The following is a 14,029-nucleotide window of genomic DNA, read 5'->3' on the forward strand; positions in this document are numbered from 1 at the left end:
ACCATACAATTACAGCCTGAACCATCAGCCTCCATGCAATCACTGCGCAGCATTGTAAATCGGAAGACAATTGCCTGCAGAATTACCCCCAAATTGGTTTAAGTGGCAACAAAAGAGTGTTGGCATTTTGGCATTGTGGGGAGGGATGGGGGGAATGCTGGTGGTCCTGGCAGCAGAGGGTCCCCACTGGGGAGCTCTTGGGGTGGCTTCCTTACCTTCCAAGCAGGTGGCTTGCTAGGGAGAGCTGCCTGCCACCTTCCCCCACCCCCTTCTTTCTCCTGCAAGTATTGCTTCTTGCCTGTCTTGGCACAGTTTGTTATAAACTCATTTATACTAATGTGTGAGTGGCTAAGCATACCATCAACTGGGACAACAGAGAAGGATGAATCTGGGGAGAGGGTGTGTCCCAGGAGGCTTCCTCAGCTAGTCCCTGCTAGGCACCCCTCCCCACTCCCATCTCCTCTATGGCTCCTCCAGGTCACCTCATCTCCGGACTCTTCTGGTTTGGCTCCCACCTCGCAGCCTTCCCTTCTCCTCTCCCAGCCTAGAGGAGATCTCCCACCCAGAACCTCCTGTATTCCATCCAGAGGAGGATGTTCCCTCCTACAGCTGTGTCCCCTGCATTCTTCCCAGATGCCCAGGCTGGCCCACTCCCGGAATCCTGCTGACGACTGGCACAGAGGGTTTCAGGAGAGGTCCCCAAGGTGGGCTTCTGTTCCCCAGGGCCTGCCCCTTTCCAGCCTCAGGCTTTAGGAGAAGTCCACTGCCAGCTGGACGTCCCTCGAGCATCTGAAGACCCAGCTCTGAGTTCTGGCTGTTTCTGCAGCCACCTCCCCTCCTGGGTAGGTGATTTCTCTGTAGGGCGAGGCTGCTCTCAAGTGATTGGGAAAGCCTCCCCAGCGGCACACCTAGATTTTATCAGGCGTGTCCAGATCCAGCGTGTGCGTGCAGTCGCCTGTCCCTTCGGATTGCACCAAGGGCTTTGCGCATGCCTATGACTTTATTCTTGTTTTTGATAAAGGAGACCCCGAGGGTGACACAGCTTGTGCCGGAGCCAGTCAGTAAGAAATGGGGTCTTCTGGCCCCTGTGAGACTGCTCATTCCTCAGGGCCGTCTCTCCAGCCTTGCCAGCCCTGCACACAGGCTGGGGGGCTCCTTGGTCTCTGATCTGCCCTGAGACCTCAGGCAGGACCGGTCGTTGGAACAGGTACCCAGTGAGAGAGCGCTTGTGGGGCACTGTATCCTATCCCCAGGTTTGTGAGCACCCCTCGTCGCCCTTCAGCCCCGTAAGGAGACTCAGCTCCCCCAGGACCCTCGGGTTCCTGGTGCCAGAAGCTGGTATGAGCGCATTACCACCAGCCCTGCAGCCTGTGCTCAGTAGCATCCTGTAGAGCAATGTCCCTGAGCTTTCTCGCTGGTCCTAGAGTCACAGAGGCTCCATTTCTGGGTGCTCTGGTCACTCTGAAAAAGCCTCCGGGTGGGGCCCCATCTAGACTCGGTATGTTTAGAACCACAAATTGTGTTGGCTGTTCCAGCTCTACCCTGTGCTAAGTGGGGCGGGAGGTGGGGTTTCCAGGGACCTCTCTGGCTTGGGCAAGCTGGATAGGGACTCTGGGGTGCCCCTCTGCCTGGCACCCACCTCCTCGGCTCTGGCATTGAGAGGAGACTGGTCCAGAAAGAAGCTGGTACGCATGGCATCCGCACACATGGTGGTCAAGGGAGAGACTGCCGCCAACAGGACATCCTTGAGCGTCCAAAGACCCGACTCCTAAGTCGGTGGGAAGCATTCAGTGGGAAGACAGGGGGTTCGAGATCACAAAGACCTAGACTCGAGTTCTGTGCCTGCCCCTTGGTGATCTGTCTTGAGCTCTAAGGCTGCTTTTTGTTTCAAATGGGAGCGTGGCCCCCCCCCCCCACCCCGCGTCGGACCATGAGACAAGGGAGGTGACAGCGTTACCGGTGCCGGGTTTTTGGGTCATAGCAGCTGTTGTCCTTGGTCCCAGAATCCAGCCCTCTCTTTGAGAAGGAAGGGGGTCTAGCCTTCAGGGAGCACTGGTCACAGCTTTGCATTGGCCATGGTAAAGCTGTCCAGTGTACCCCTCACTTCAACCCTGGAAAGGGAGCGGCCACTGGATTTGCGATGTCCGGCTCTGGAACTGGAGCCCTGTGCGGCCGTGTATACTGGCATTTAATGCTGCAGAAAGAGTGAGATGCAGTGAAGAACCCGGCTCTTCGCACGAGCCGCAGGTCAGGAGTCCCACCTCACAGGTGGGCTGTGGCTCCAGGCTGGAGGGCGCGGATGCAGGCCACGTCCATCCCCGCAGAGGTCATGTCAGACGGTGCTGTATTAGGTCGGTGCCCCATTTCACGGGTGTGAGGTCAAGGACTAGATCAGTGACATGTCACTCTCGGGGTCCCAGTCCGAGGAGAGGGAGCTTGGGGCTTCGACCTGGGCCCACAGCTCCGTCCACACGCTGAGCTCCCCTCTGGCCAGCTCGGAGACTTGCCCTTTCACAAGCTCTGCGTGGGCTCTGCAGTGGCAAGGCCTGTGTCCGCTGGTACCCCCTCGTGCAACCTGAGTCCTGCAGCAGGGTGGGCACGTAGGATGGTGTCTGCTGGGGGGATGGTGGAAGGCGCGACCCAGTGAGCGCCGCCTGCTAGGACTTGGGTGCACACGTCACTCCCCTCCTGCAGGAGGAGGCACAGAGCCAGCTGCTGGGGAGTGATGGATGGCCCCTTTCCAGAGATAAATGTGGCAGTCAAGGTAATCGGATTGTGTGTGACGGTCTAATTTGTAGGCGAGGGTAGGAAGCGCCCAGCCGTGCCTTGCCCCAGCCGCCCATATTAGTTTAATCAAATGCCCAGTATCTAAATGACTGGGCCCCAGTGATGGATGATCTGAGCTTTGTTAAATGCTGTTGCCCTGTCAAACCAAACTTACCAAGGCCCTGCCAGGCTCCTGGGCTCTTTAATTTGTTTTTTTCTTGCTTGGTTATCTCCGCATGGGGCAGAAAGGGGAGGGCGGGCTGGGGGTCTTCTGTCTGTCTTAAGTGTCTAGTTTTCTTAGAAAGGAGGAGGCCAGAGCTGAGGGGGAGTGAGATGGAGTCCCCTTCCGTCTGTCCTGAGAAGCCCTCCTAGCTCACTGCAGACCGTCTTGGGGCGCCCTCCCTTGAACCTGGGCATCACAATGTGCTGTGTTGTCTTCTATCTCTTCCAGACCCTCCCACCACCCTGGGCCTCACCTATTTCATTCTCTTAATGGGGTATTTGGGGTTAGCAGAGGTTCTTTGCTTTAATGTCAGAAAATTTATCAACTTTCCCTTATGGTTAGCATTTGCAGTCTTCTTTGAGAATCTTTGTCAACCCCAAGGTCATGGAGATCTTCTCCTGTAGCATCTTCTAAGCAATGTATTGTTTTGCTTTTTTTTTTTTTTCTTTTTTTTTTCTTTTGGTCTGTGGTGTGAGGTCAGGGCCAAGTTTCCAGCCTGGCCATGCTGTGCTCTGAATGTGTCCTGTGTGGCCCCCAGGCCAGGCTGGATCCTTGGAGAGACAAGAGGTAGAAAAGGCTCCGTCCTGTTCTCCAGGAGTGACAATCTCTTTGAGCTGAACCGTATGTTCTTAGAAAGAAGGTTGAGAACAGCGTGTATAAGATGCCACCCTTCGTGTCAAGGGTGGGGTCTGCCCACCTGTATAATGGCCGGGGCCGGCTTTTACGTTTATGTTGTTACCCATGTGGGTCCTTGTTCTAGGTACCGAGGCCGTGGCAGTGAACACAGCGTGTGGAAACCCCTGCCGAGGAAGAGCTTTCGCTCTGGCTCAGGGAGTGGGGCATCAGATGATAAACACGATCAAAAGCAGAAGGGAGTCAGTGCTATGGAGAAGGATCACTCGGGGGAGGGAGACAGGAGGCAGGACAGGTGGTACCGTGTGCACGCTGGAAAGGGCAGGGACGCCCTCCCCGAATACGGGCAACTGGGTAGGGGGATGAACCACGTGGATATCCAGGGTGGGAATCTTCCAGCCAGACGTTGCCAAGGCCATGATGTATGTCAGTGACAGAACGGCTCTGGGAGGAAACCCCAGAGCCTCTAGCATGATTCCCTTGGTTGAGGCAACAAGCCTGGGGTTGGAGGAGACCATGTTTTCCAGCATGTGTCCTTTATCGACTTCTGTCCCTAAGTCACGTGCACGCATGACTTCTTCAAAATTATACTGAAAAGTTAAAGAAGGGCGGGCGGTGAAGTAGAGCCAGCTGGAGTCATCAGTGGCAGTAGAAGAATGAGCGGTTTGGAGGCTAGCAGATCTGGGCCTCGGTTTCTCTTCGGGTCTCCGTCTGAAATGTTAGCTTTAAGAGGATGCTTTCATGTATTATGTAAGTAAGCAGTAATGGCATTAATGAAAAATAAATCGTCCCCTTCTGCCAGTTGTTTTGGCTGGTCGTCCTTGGGCAAGTTCCTTAACCTCTCTGAGTGCCAATTCCCTCCTAGAAAATGGGAGTCCTGATGCTGACATCATAGGACTGTTAGGAACATGAACGGACCAAAGGGATGTGTCGAATTTCTGCCCAGCTTGCAGTCGACCTTCACGAGGGCATGTGCCCGCATGGCCTGGCCTTCTTCGGGGCAGAGGCAGGGAGTAGATCCCCTGTCCTCAGAGCCTCTGAGTGCTGGAGATCCCAGGAAGGTCCGGGCTCTGGGTTCTAGCTCTCAGAGAGGCAGCTGGATTTGCTCTGGACTCCCGGGCCAATGGCCGTCCAGACCCTGGGGCCCTGTTAGGGGGTCAGGTGTGTGACCAGCAGGCCCTTGAGAGCCTCCCCAGGATCCAGCTGGTCCAGCTGGTGCCTGCTGGGCTAGGACCAGCCGGTCATCTGGCTCCGACGCCCCTCCCTGCCCCGGTGTTTCCTTCTCTCTGGGTGCTGTGTTCATTTTTCATGGCTTCCATCAGAGGCAGAAGGCAGAGAGCTGTTTCCTGCAGGGAGAGAGCAGGCGCTGGAGTGGGGAGGAGGGAGGCAGAGCTGCGTGGTGATTAAACACTGCAGAGACCTAAACTAATGACGGCCCCCTCCGCCGGCTGCTCAGGAAGAAAGACAGGAACGGAAGGCAGCCCAGGCTGCTGTCAGTGCACCCCCCCCACCCTGGGGCCTCCTCTTGAGAGCCACGGCCACGCTGAGCCCAGCAGGACCTAACCCTGTCCTTCCAGCCACTCTGTGAGGCAGAGAGGGCTTAGGGCCACCCAGCCAACGCACTGGCGAGTTGTGGGGAGATAGGAGTAGTTGCCTCCCATAGTGCAGGCTTGTGTGAGACAGTGTGTGCAAAGGGCTCAGAACAGGGCCTGGCCCCAGCCCGGTTCTCCACGCACAGGAGGTCCTGCCGGGTCCTGCCATTACACCTTGGGAGCAGGTAGGTGAGATCGATTGGCTGATGTGCAGGTGAAGAGAGAGAGAGGTCCATAAATCTGTCGGGGTCTTGCCCAAGACCACACAGCACAGAGCGAGTAGACAAAATGGGGACTCACCCACTTTGGACTCCCTACCCAGTGTTCTTTCATCTATACTAAGGCCAGGGAGGGAGTCTAGGGTCAAACTTCCAGGGCCTTGAACGTAACAATCGAGGAGTCTGCAGACCATGTGCCAAGCACACAGTTCCCCTTGGCCTGAGAGCCTGTGTGGATTCTGAACCCTGCAAGGGAAAGGGAAGAATTATTCCTTCTTTCTCCGTTCATGGAGCAGAGGGCCACTGGGCTAGACCAGTGGTTCTCCAAGTGGGGTTCTTGGACTAGTGACATCAGCGTCACCTGGGAACTGGCTAGAAATGCAAATTCTTGGGCTCCATCCCACCACCCACTGAATCTGACACCCCACTGGGGACGAGGCCTTCCAGATGATTCTGAGGCACAGGCAAAAATTTCCTATCCTGGAGACCCAGGTGGTTCAGTCCTGCCCTGGCACCTCAGCACCCAGGACACCGAGTCACCCAGACATCCCCAGGTGTGATACTCTCTGAGAAACAGGTGCAGCCAGGAAGCACTATATGTAAATGGAATTCTCATAAATGATCATTTTCATTGCTACAAGGCAGCTGGATATTTAAAGAAACCTCACAGAGAATCATTTCATCTCATAAAGGAGCTTCTGCAAAGAGAAAACTCCTCTCCCGTTTCCTGCCCAACCCCCTCCCCAGTGTTCTAGAAATTCAGTCTCTAAGTCATGTTTTCTTAGGGTTGGTGTCCACCTCTCCATAACTAAAACAGGTAGGCAATGTGACAGAGTCACCAAGAGGCACCAGGGACCCCAGCAGTCTTGGGCAGCCCAGCTGGGCCAGTCCTGTGTTTTCAGGCAGCCAGGCTACCGACGGCCAACCCCTGTGAGGCACCTGGAGAGGTGGTGACAGCCAGTCATGGGAGGCTTCCAGGCTTTCCTCAAACGTCCACATATGCTGGGTTTCACACAAAAGGAGTGGTGATCAGTCAGGAAGCCAGGACAGAAACGCAAGATGTGTGGGTGATGGGCTGCTCTTGTTGGATACACGAAGAAAAAAAAAGAAAAAGAAACAAACAGTGCAACACGGGTTTTAGATAGAGAACCCACTGGACGGTTGTCATCTCCCACAGTGTGGGGCCAGGTGACCTGCCCCTGAGCTAAAATACCTGCCTGATTTGCAGAGCGACTGCCGCTGGAACAAGACCACTGCGTCAACCTCTGAGCCACCTGCCTTGTGACTCAAGCCTTTAGCACAACGTGGCCTCCCCTTCACTAGCCCAGGCTGAGCCCAGGCTGGGGAGGGTGGAGGTGTGATCCGCCTCTCTTGTACTGTGCACCTGAGGTTCTTGCAGGACGATGAGGTCCCTCGGGCGGGGGAAGCAGAGGAGGGTTGGGGGTGGTCAGCAGATTGGTCCTGAACTCGCTCTTTCTCAAAGGGCAACGAGTGACCTAAAGCCTGTTCTCAGGAGTCAAGTACATGGATCACCAGGCAAAGTGCCACCCGCCCCAGATCTGTCTCTTGTCACCATGGCACACACACACCCTCAGTTACTCTAGGGCTGGGAAGGTTTCCAGGTGGTTCCTTAATAGAAACAAAGGTACCCTGGGATCAGTGCCTCCCCAAGGCCTGGTCCCGGGACCCCAGGATGGTCTGCCGTGGCTTTGGGAGCCCAGGCTGAGTGAAAGGGGACCTTCTTCTGAGGGTTCTGGCGTTTGTTGCTGGCTTCCACTCCCATGAGGATCGAGAATGGCCGTGGGAACCGGAACTAACAGTGGAGGTGCACAGCCAGGCCTCTCAACTCTCAGACTCACAGCTGCCTTGCCTTCCTTTGAGGTGGACAAGCATGGTGTTTAGACTCAGCTTCTGGTTGAGCCTAGAAGGGGCCTGCTTCCACTCGACCTCTCCTTAGATCCGGAGGGAACAGAAGGAGCCAGACCAATGGCCAAGCACTAAGCTGGGAAGCCTCGGGAAACTCAGCTCCTCAGGGAAGAAATAGATTCCTGCCCCGCCCCCCCGCCCCCACCCCTCCAGTTCCCTTAGAGTATGCCCTGGGCTGTAGTATTTAGGCCCCAGGAGAAATTCTATGTACAGGATAGAAGCAGGCTCTCCAGGTAGCCCCTGCTGGAATGAGGGACATGCAGGTTTCATGGCTCCCAGGGGCACGCTATGTGCCTGTGGGGCCCAGGTCTGGTCTTGCAGACCCCCTGGGGGTGTCATCCCAGGGTCAGCAATGACCGTGTGGGGAGAGCACCCTCGCTGTCCTAGGCCCCTGGGCTCCCCTGTGCCTTGTGTGGGTGCTGCCTTGGAGCAAAAAGGAGCCGTGGAGACTCTTGACTCCCTGGACCCTCCTCCTCCCAACGGCTATTCTGGTCAGACCTCAGGGAGTCAAAGGGATCTGTCCTTTCCGAAGCCGTGTTCTCCCAGAATATGGTGGGGCAGATGCACAGAGGGCACCTGGCTTCAGTCAGTTGTGGGGGTGGCTCAGGGCCCTTCTCCCCTTCCCAGCATGGAAGGGGAGCTCTGCTCACCCTTACTCTACTACCAGCCAGTATCCCTGGGGTAAGAGGAGAAAGTCCCGCCTCTGTCCCAGTCTGGCACGAGCTTGGTGTGCCCTGAGCCAGGATCCCTACCCTCTCTGTTCCTGCCCTTCATCTCTAAGATGGGGGCTGTGACTGCCCCACTCCTGAGTAGTTTATAATGGTCTGGCGGCAGAGTGCTGGGGCATGGGACATGGTGCAGACTCCCTGCCAGTTGGTCTCAGCAAGCAGCACTTTGGTCTGTGCCTCTGCCTGGCAGGACCCAGGGGGGCACCTCTCAGGAAAAGGGAGCATTCTCTTTCCAATGCAAAGAGCCCCTTGAGCTGGCTTTGGGATGTCTTTACAATTAAATGGGTTATCCTGGAAGGCTCCAGATGGTGGTGTGAGGTAGGCAGGGAATTTTCCAGGCTGGGATTTTCCTAAAGCCCACAGACAGGCTCAACCTGTCTGGCATCTCCCCCCCCCACCCCCCCCCCCGCCCCCGGGTCTGAAGATCCCGCCCGGCCTGATGAAGGACGGCCGAACCGGTTTGGGAATCATCCCTGCCAGCTCCGGCTCCGGGGTCCCCTGGAGTTCAGTTCCCAGGGTGAGTTCACATGCCCTGAGACTCCAAGCTCCTGCCAACCCGGGCAGCCCTTGGGGAGAGGGGGTGGGAGCATGGAATGAGTGTTCTGGGAGGAAGGGCACAGCCCAGAGGCCCTCTCTGGCCAGCCAAGGACCTGGAGGGACGGGATGTGGAGTTCAAGGATATGGGTAGGACCAGGCAGGACAGGCTGTGAGCCTCCATGCACGTCTGCGGCCAGCCGGACCTCCAGCCTGCTCAGTTCTCCCTGATCTTGGGCCCGAGCGTGTGCGCAGGCACACATGGAAAAGGACAGGGTCACTGGCAGCCAGAGGGCCAGCAGCGGATTCCTCCTTGTTTTGACTTCCTTGGCCACAGTGCAATGAGAGGTGACAGAGCAGGGAGTAGAGTGCGGGAATGAGCTCGCACACTGTCCTCCGTGTGCTGCTGCTGCTACTGCTGCTGCTGGTACATGGGTACAGCTGTTCTGCAGGACAGTAATATTTCCCCCCAAGGAAAACATCTCTTGTTTGATGATCCAGGGGTCAGCTGTCAGGGCTATGAAGTCCAGCCTACAGCCCCCCAGGAACAATGTTTTCAGGAATTGGAGGGAAGTCCTAGCCTCAGCAGCCCCAGCAGCTCCCTCCCCCGGCCCTCCTGACCCCCAGGCTCCCAGACCTCTGCACACCTGCTCCCCGCTCTGCACGCCTGGGTTTATTAAATGGGGTAACCGGGCAAGGTGAGATCTCTGGAGCCCTTTCCTTCTGTCACCCGGGGAGGGGAGGTGACAGGGAGAGGGGAGGAGGGACGTGTCCAGACCAGACAAGAGGATAGGCGGCTCTTCCCACAATCCCACAGCACCTGCAGGATTGAGAAGGCCAGAGGCTAGCCTCAGCCCTGAGAGCCGTGACCCCGTTAGGAGACCAGTGCTGATTCCCAGAGCCACAGACTTCAGAGAGCGCAACGCCCCCCACCCCACCCCGCGCATGCATGGCCGAGAGGCAGAAGGAAGTTGCCTGAGGTCACCCAGGAAGTTGGTGGCAGACCAGGGACAAGAAGCCGGGATGAATCATAGGACGGGAGGTGGGCAGAAGGCGTGCCTTGCCTGTTCTCAGATCTGTGACATCACAGATTTGGGGGGTTGAGAGGGAAGCTGTGCTGGCCCAGCAGCGGGGTCACGGTCCTGTGGTGAGATTGGGGTTGAACCGCCTCCTTGTGGGCCGCCGTTGCTGCTTGGTAAAACATGGACAACCTTGTCCTGGGCCAGCCCCCGCTGGGGTTTGTGAGGCTCAGCAAAGCAGAGGGTGCCAGCCAGGTGAGAAGAGTCAAGGGCTGTCTCTGCACCTTCATGATCCCATCAGGTCCTCCCTGTCCGTGCCAGGGTGAAATCACCCTGTTTCACAGGCCTGCACTTGGGGGCCCCCGGCTGGCCTCGGGTCTGTGGCCACATTCAGGTCGACACCCGGTCTCCTGAGACCCAGCAGCTGCTGGCCCTGGCTCTGCCCCTTTGTGGTCAAGTGCATCCTGTGCTGTTTTCTGGGAGGAGATGACCCAAGAGAACTGGCAGGGAGGGGCCCCTCTTTCCATTTCTGGGGGACCCGGCAGTGGTGGGCCCACCAAGGAGGACAGGCGGAGGAACAATCCCATGGACAGCTCTGTTCTCAGAGCTGGGGTCATGGGTCAGAGCAGGAATCCTGACCTTGGTTCCTGTCCCTCGTCCCACCTCCTGGTAGACACACAGAGGGATGGGGACTGAGGAGGGGCCAAGGGCCCGCCCAGGCCTCCCAGCTGACCCACCCCTTGTTTGGGGCCAGAAGAGAGGCTCTTAGTCAGCTGCTCTGTTGGCCCAGTTGGAGAGGAGGGCCGCAGAGTCCGAGCCTGCTCCCCGGCACTCCTGAGGAAGGAGTCTGCCCAGATTGGCTACCTGCCCAGCGTGGCCTAAGAGCTGGGTCAGAAGTGAGCAACTTCTGGGCCTCAGATCTGTGGGGGCCTGCCATCTGCCTGATTCAGAGTCTGGCAGGGACAGCAGAGGGCGTGGGCGTAGCTGGGAGCTAGGGAGCAGAGCAACACCACCTGCCCAGAGAGCACGCGGCGTAAAGGAGGTAATTCGGGGCTGGGCCCAAGGTGCAGATGCATTTTTGCGATCCTCTTGGAGATGAGTGAAAGGAATTGTATTCTGTTTGAGCAGCAGCATGTGGAGGGGGAGAGAGAGAAGCCTCCCAACCCTAGAAGGAGCATGTGCTCTACAACCAAACCAGGACAGTTTCTTTGTATAGAGTCTTTGAATGCCAGAAATGGTACTACCGTGTTATGTGCATTAGCTGGTTTAATCTTGACACCTTAGGAGATGGGTAATATTTATTCTCCCCATTTTACCAAAGGGAAGACCAGAGCACAGAGAGGTTAAGTAACTTACCCCAGGTCACACAGCTGCCAAGGGGCTCAGCTGAAATTTGAAACCCAAGCTGACTGGCTCCTGTATGTGCTCAGCCCTCTGCCTTCTGGAAGCAGGAGGTAGTCAGCATTTTCCAGCTTCTGAATTTCCAGCTGAGACTCTGGCACAAGACTTGACATTTCTTCCATGTGGTTTAAAGCTTGGGTCCTTCTTTCATCTCAGGACGCCTCACACCAGGCCTGTGAATAGAGGTTCCTCTTATTGTCTTCACACTTTACAGATGACACGGAGAGACCAGGCCACATCTGAGTCATGTCAACCCCTGTGGCTGCTCCCGCTTCGCCCTCCCCTCCAGGCTGCTCACTACTCTTTTTCTCTGCACGGCTTTGGAGCGTGGATCCTGGGCCTCAGGTGCAGACAGGAGTCCCCGCTGGCTGAGTCTCCATGGTCTCTGACTCCTGAGCTTCCCGGGCAGCGGTCCCAGGGTCCCGTCCTGTGGTTGGGAGATGAAAGAGGAAGGTCAGAGACTGGGAGGGCATGGCCTGGGTCTGGAGACAGGAGGAGGAAGAGCAACAGCATCTCCAGGGAGCTGTGGGTCTGGGAAGGCCCTCGGCCTTCCCCTGTGGGCTGGACAATGTCAGCATCAAGAGCAGTATCACACCGTGAGCAGGGAAAACCCAGGGCTGCAGCTAGCCTGCCAAGGTGTGGGAGCTGATGTGCTTCCTTTAATCTTCTTACCTTTCCTTCCCTGTGTTAGCACAGCCTATCAGCGGGTAGGTCACAAAACAGGTGTCACAAAACAGGTGTCCGTTGACTCAGATACAGATGTTTTTGGATGACAGCACCCATCTTTGAACACATCACGATAGAATTCCATGCAGGGCTGATGCTGCTGAGGCCAGGCCCCTGCCCTCGAGGAATGGGGAGAGGGGTGGAGGGCTGCCAGCAGGTTTAAAAGCCACAGGGAGCCTGTCGCATGTGTGCCCTGATTGTCGGTCTCTTGGATGCAGCAAGTGGGTCTGTCCAGCCCCCCATTTCCCCTGTAGTACGTTCTCCAGCGGTGATTCGTTTCAGCCCATCGGTCGCATGGGTGTGTCGCCGATGTCAAGGGCCATGTTGGGTGCTAGGGCTGCAGAAGCGAACCCCTTGGATCCCGTCCTGGCCCATAGGGCTTGTGCTCGCGTGGGACAGTGGTGCACCTTTCCCTGGGGTAGCCCGGCTCTCTGACTCATTTCTGCGTCCATTGAGCACCTACCATCTACCAGGCCGTGTGCAGCCTTCGGGGACACAGATTAGAAAAGAGGTGATCAGAATACATTTGTGGAAAAATTCCTCTGGCTGCCTTGCAGAGTGTGGGTTGGCGGGAGGCAGTTTCGGAGACAGAGATAAATGAGGGGCCAGGCTTGTCATAATTCAGAGAAGGGACAAGGCTGCCGAAGGTGATCGGAACAGGCAGGAAGCAAAGGGGACACGCTGCAAGGCGATCAGGCTGCAGTGGCCCTGCGTGGGGCAGGGGAGGGGGCGTCTTCAGGAGGGGGCTTGGATGCTCCTGGAGCTTCGGGTGGATGAGGGACCAGGAGGAGCTCAGATGTGGCCGGGGGGGCCGGGAGGAGGGCTGCATGGAGGCCGGCACTTCCCTCCTAGCTCCCCGCTGGGAAGTGGGCATGCTCCCACTGCCACTTCTGAGTCAGGGAGCCGAGAGCACAGAGATGTGTGGGAATGGGTCCTTCCTACCTCTCCCTGAGCCTCGGACTCCACGGTGTGCTCCCAAGCGTTCTTCGTGCCTCGCCCGGCCGGGCTCTTTTCCTCACCCGCTTCCAAACAGAGCACACCTGTGTCCTGCCCCATCCCTGGGTCTCAGAAGCCTCTCCTTTCTCCTTCCTTCCCTTTCTTCCTCTCTCTCTCTCTCCCTCTCTCGCTCTCTCATACACACACACACATACACTCACAGAGTTTCTCTGTTCTCCAGCAGCCTTTTAGCCGCTAAGATGCTCTTTGATACTTAATACGCCTTTGTTTCATTTCGCGTGTAGCTTCCCCGGGCTGCAGTGCATTTGATAATTCCACGTCCAGGTCTCTCTAGGTCTCTCTGCACTCCCCCTCACGCCCCCCTAGGCCGCTCCTGTCACTTCCCTATGCCCAGACCTTCCCCAGAATGAGCAGACCAGGCTTCTTGCTGTCTGAACATCCCCTGCTCGCCTCCCTAAAGAACAAATGCCTTGTTTCCTGTGGCCAGTTGGCTGCCTCTGGTTCCTGGCTCCTTTTCAAGCTGGAGTCCAGCCTGGTAAGGGGCAACCTTTCTCTTGTGCCTGGGTGAGCTTATTCACCCCTTTGATGCTCTAGCTCCCAGACCCCCAGCCTCTGCCTCTCCTCCACCCCCACCAGCCCATTGTCTGCTGGCGGCTAGCCATGCCTGGAGAGTACAGCTCCACCCTCCCTACCTGGAACCAGGCGATTCCCAAATCCTGCCACGTGCAGCCTCTTGCCCCTACCCCTGCCACCCCCATGGAAGACTGGCCCATCCCACTAGGCCATCTGTCAGCCCATCCTGGGGGTCCCCTCTGCCAGGAGCTGCGGGTATAGAGACAAGTGGCAGGGCCTGTCCCTGTCCCAGGTAGGACACATCTGGGACAAGCCAGGACTAAGACGCTCTAGGACGCCACTCCAGACCTGCCCTTGCTTTGACATCTGGTTTCTTTGGCTTGTCCATAGAGCATACTGTGGCGGCTGCGGCTGTGGGGGGAATGTCCATAAAGATCTTGGGGAGCAAATGTCTGGAGATCTCCTTCCCTGCCCTCCTTCAGACGGGCATCCTGTGTCCTCCCAATGCTCAGACCTGGAGCTCATTTCCACTTCTCTTCCAGAAGAGTTCATGCCGCCTTAGCCACCAAATCTGCTGGCACAGGGGTCCCTAGACTTGTCTGCTGTATCTCATTCATAGAAGATGCCCCCGCCATGGTCATACTCACCACTGTTTTATGTACCACGAGGAAGGAAGTCACGCCACGAATCACACCACGACGTGGCATCAACAGTAAGACACGTGCTGTTGGCA

General features: G+C 57.0%; 1 protein-coding gene and 2 long non-coding RNA genes across 8 annotated transcripts in view; 1 reads left to right on the forward strand and 2 right to left on the reverse strand.

Moving 5' to 3' along the window:
- The window catches only part of ZMIZ1 (zinc finger MIZ-type containing 1), a 232,646-nt gene that overhangs the window by 178,431 nt on the left and 40,186 nt on the right, over positions 1-14,029 (forward strand). The window lies entirely within an intron of this gene.
- Positions 2,907-6,737, reverse strand: LOC116573013. Its single transcript, XR_004278581.1, has 3 exons — positions 6,372-6,737; positions 5,515-5,678; positions 2,907-4,968 (listed from the first exon to the last, which is right to left on the reverse strand). It is a non-coding gene; the product is annotated as an uncharacterized LOC116573013 (long non-coding RNA).
- LOC116573014 lies at positions 10,998-11,686 on the reverse strand. Its single transcript, XR_004278582.1, has 3 exons — positions 11,636-11,686; positions 11,339-11,467; positions 10,998-11,213 (listed from the first exon to the last, which is right to left on the reverse strand). It is a non-coding gene; the product is annotated as an uncharacterized LOC116573014 (long non-coding RNA).

Source organism: Mustela erminea, chromosome 14 (genome assembly GCF_009829155.1).
Source record: "Mustela erminea isolate mMusErm1 chromosome 14, mMusErm1.Pri, whole genome shotgun sequence".
NCBI lineage: Eukaryota > Metazoa > Chordata > Mammalia > Carnivora > Mustelidae > Mustela > Mustela erminea.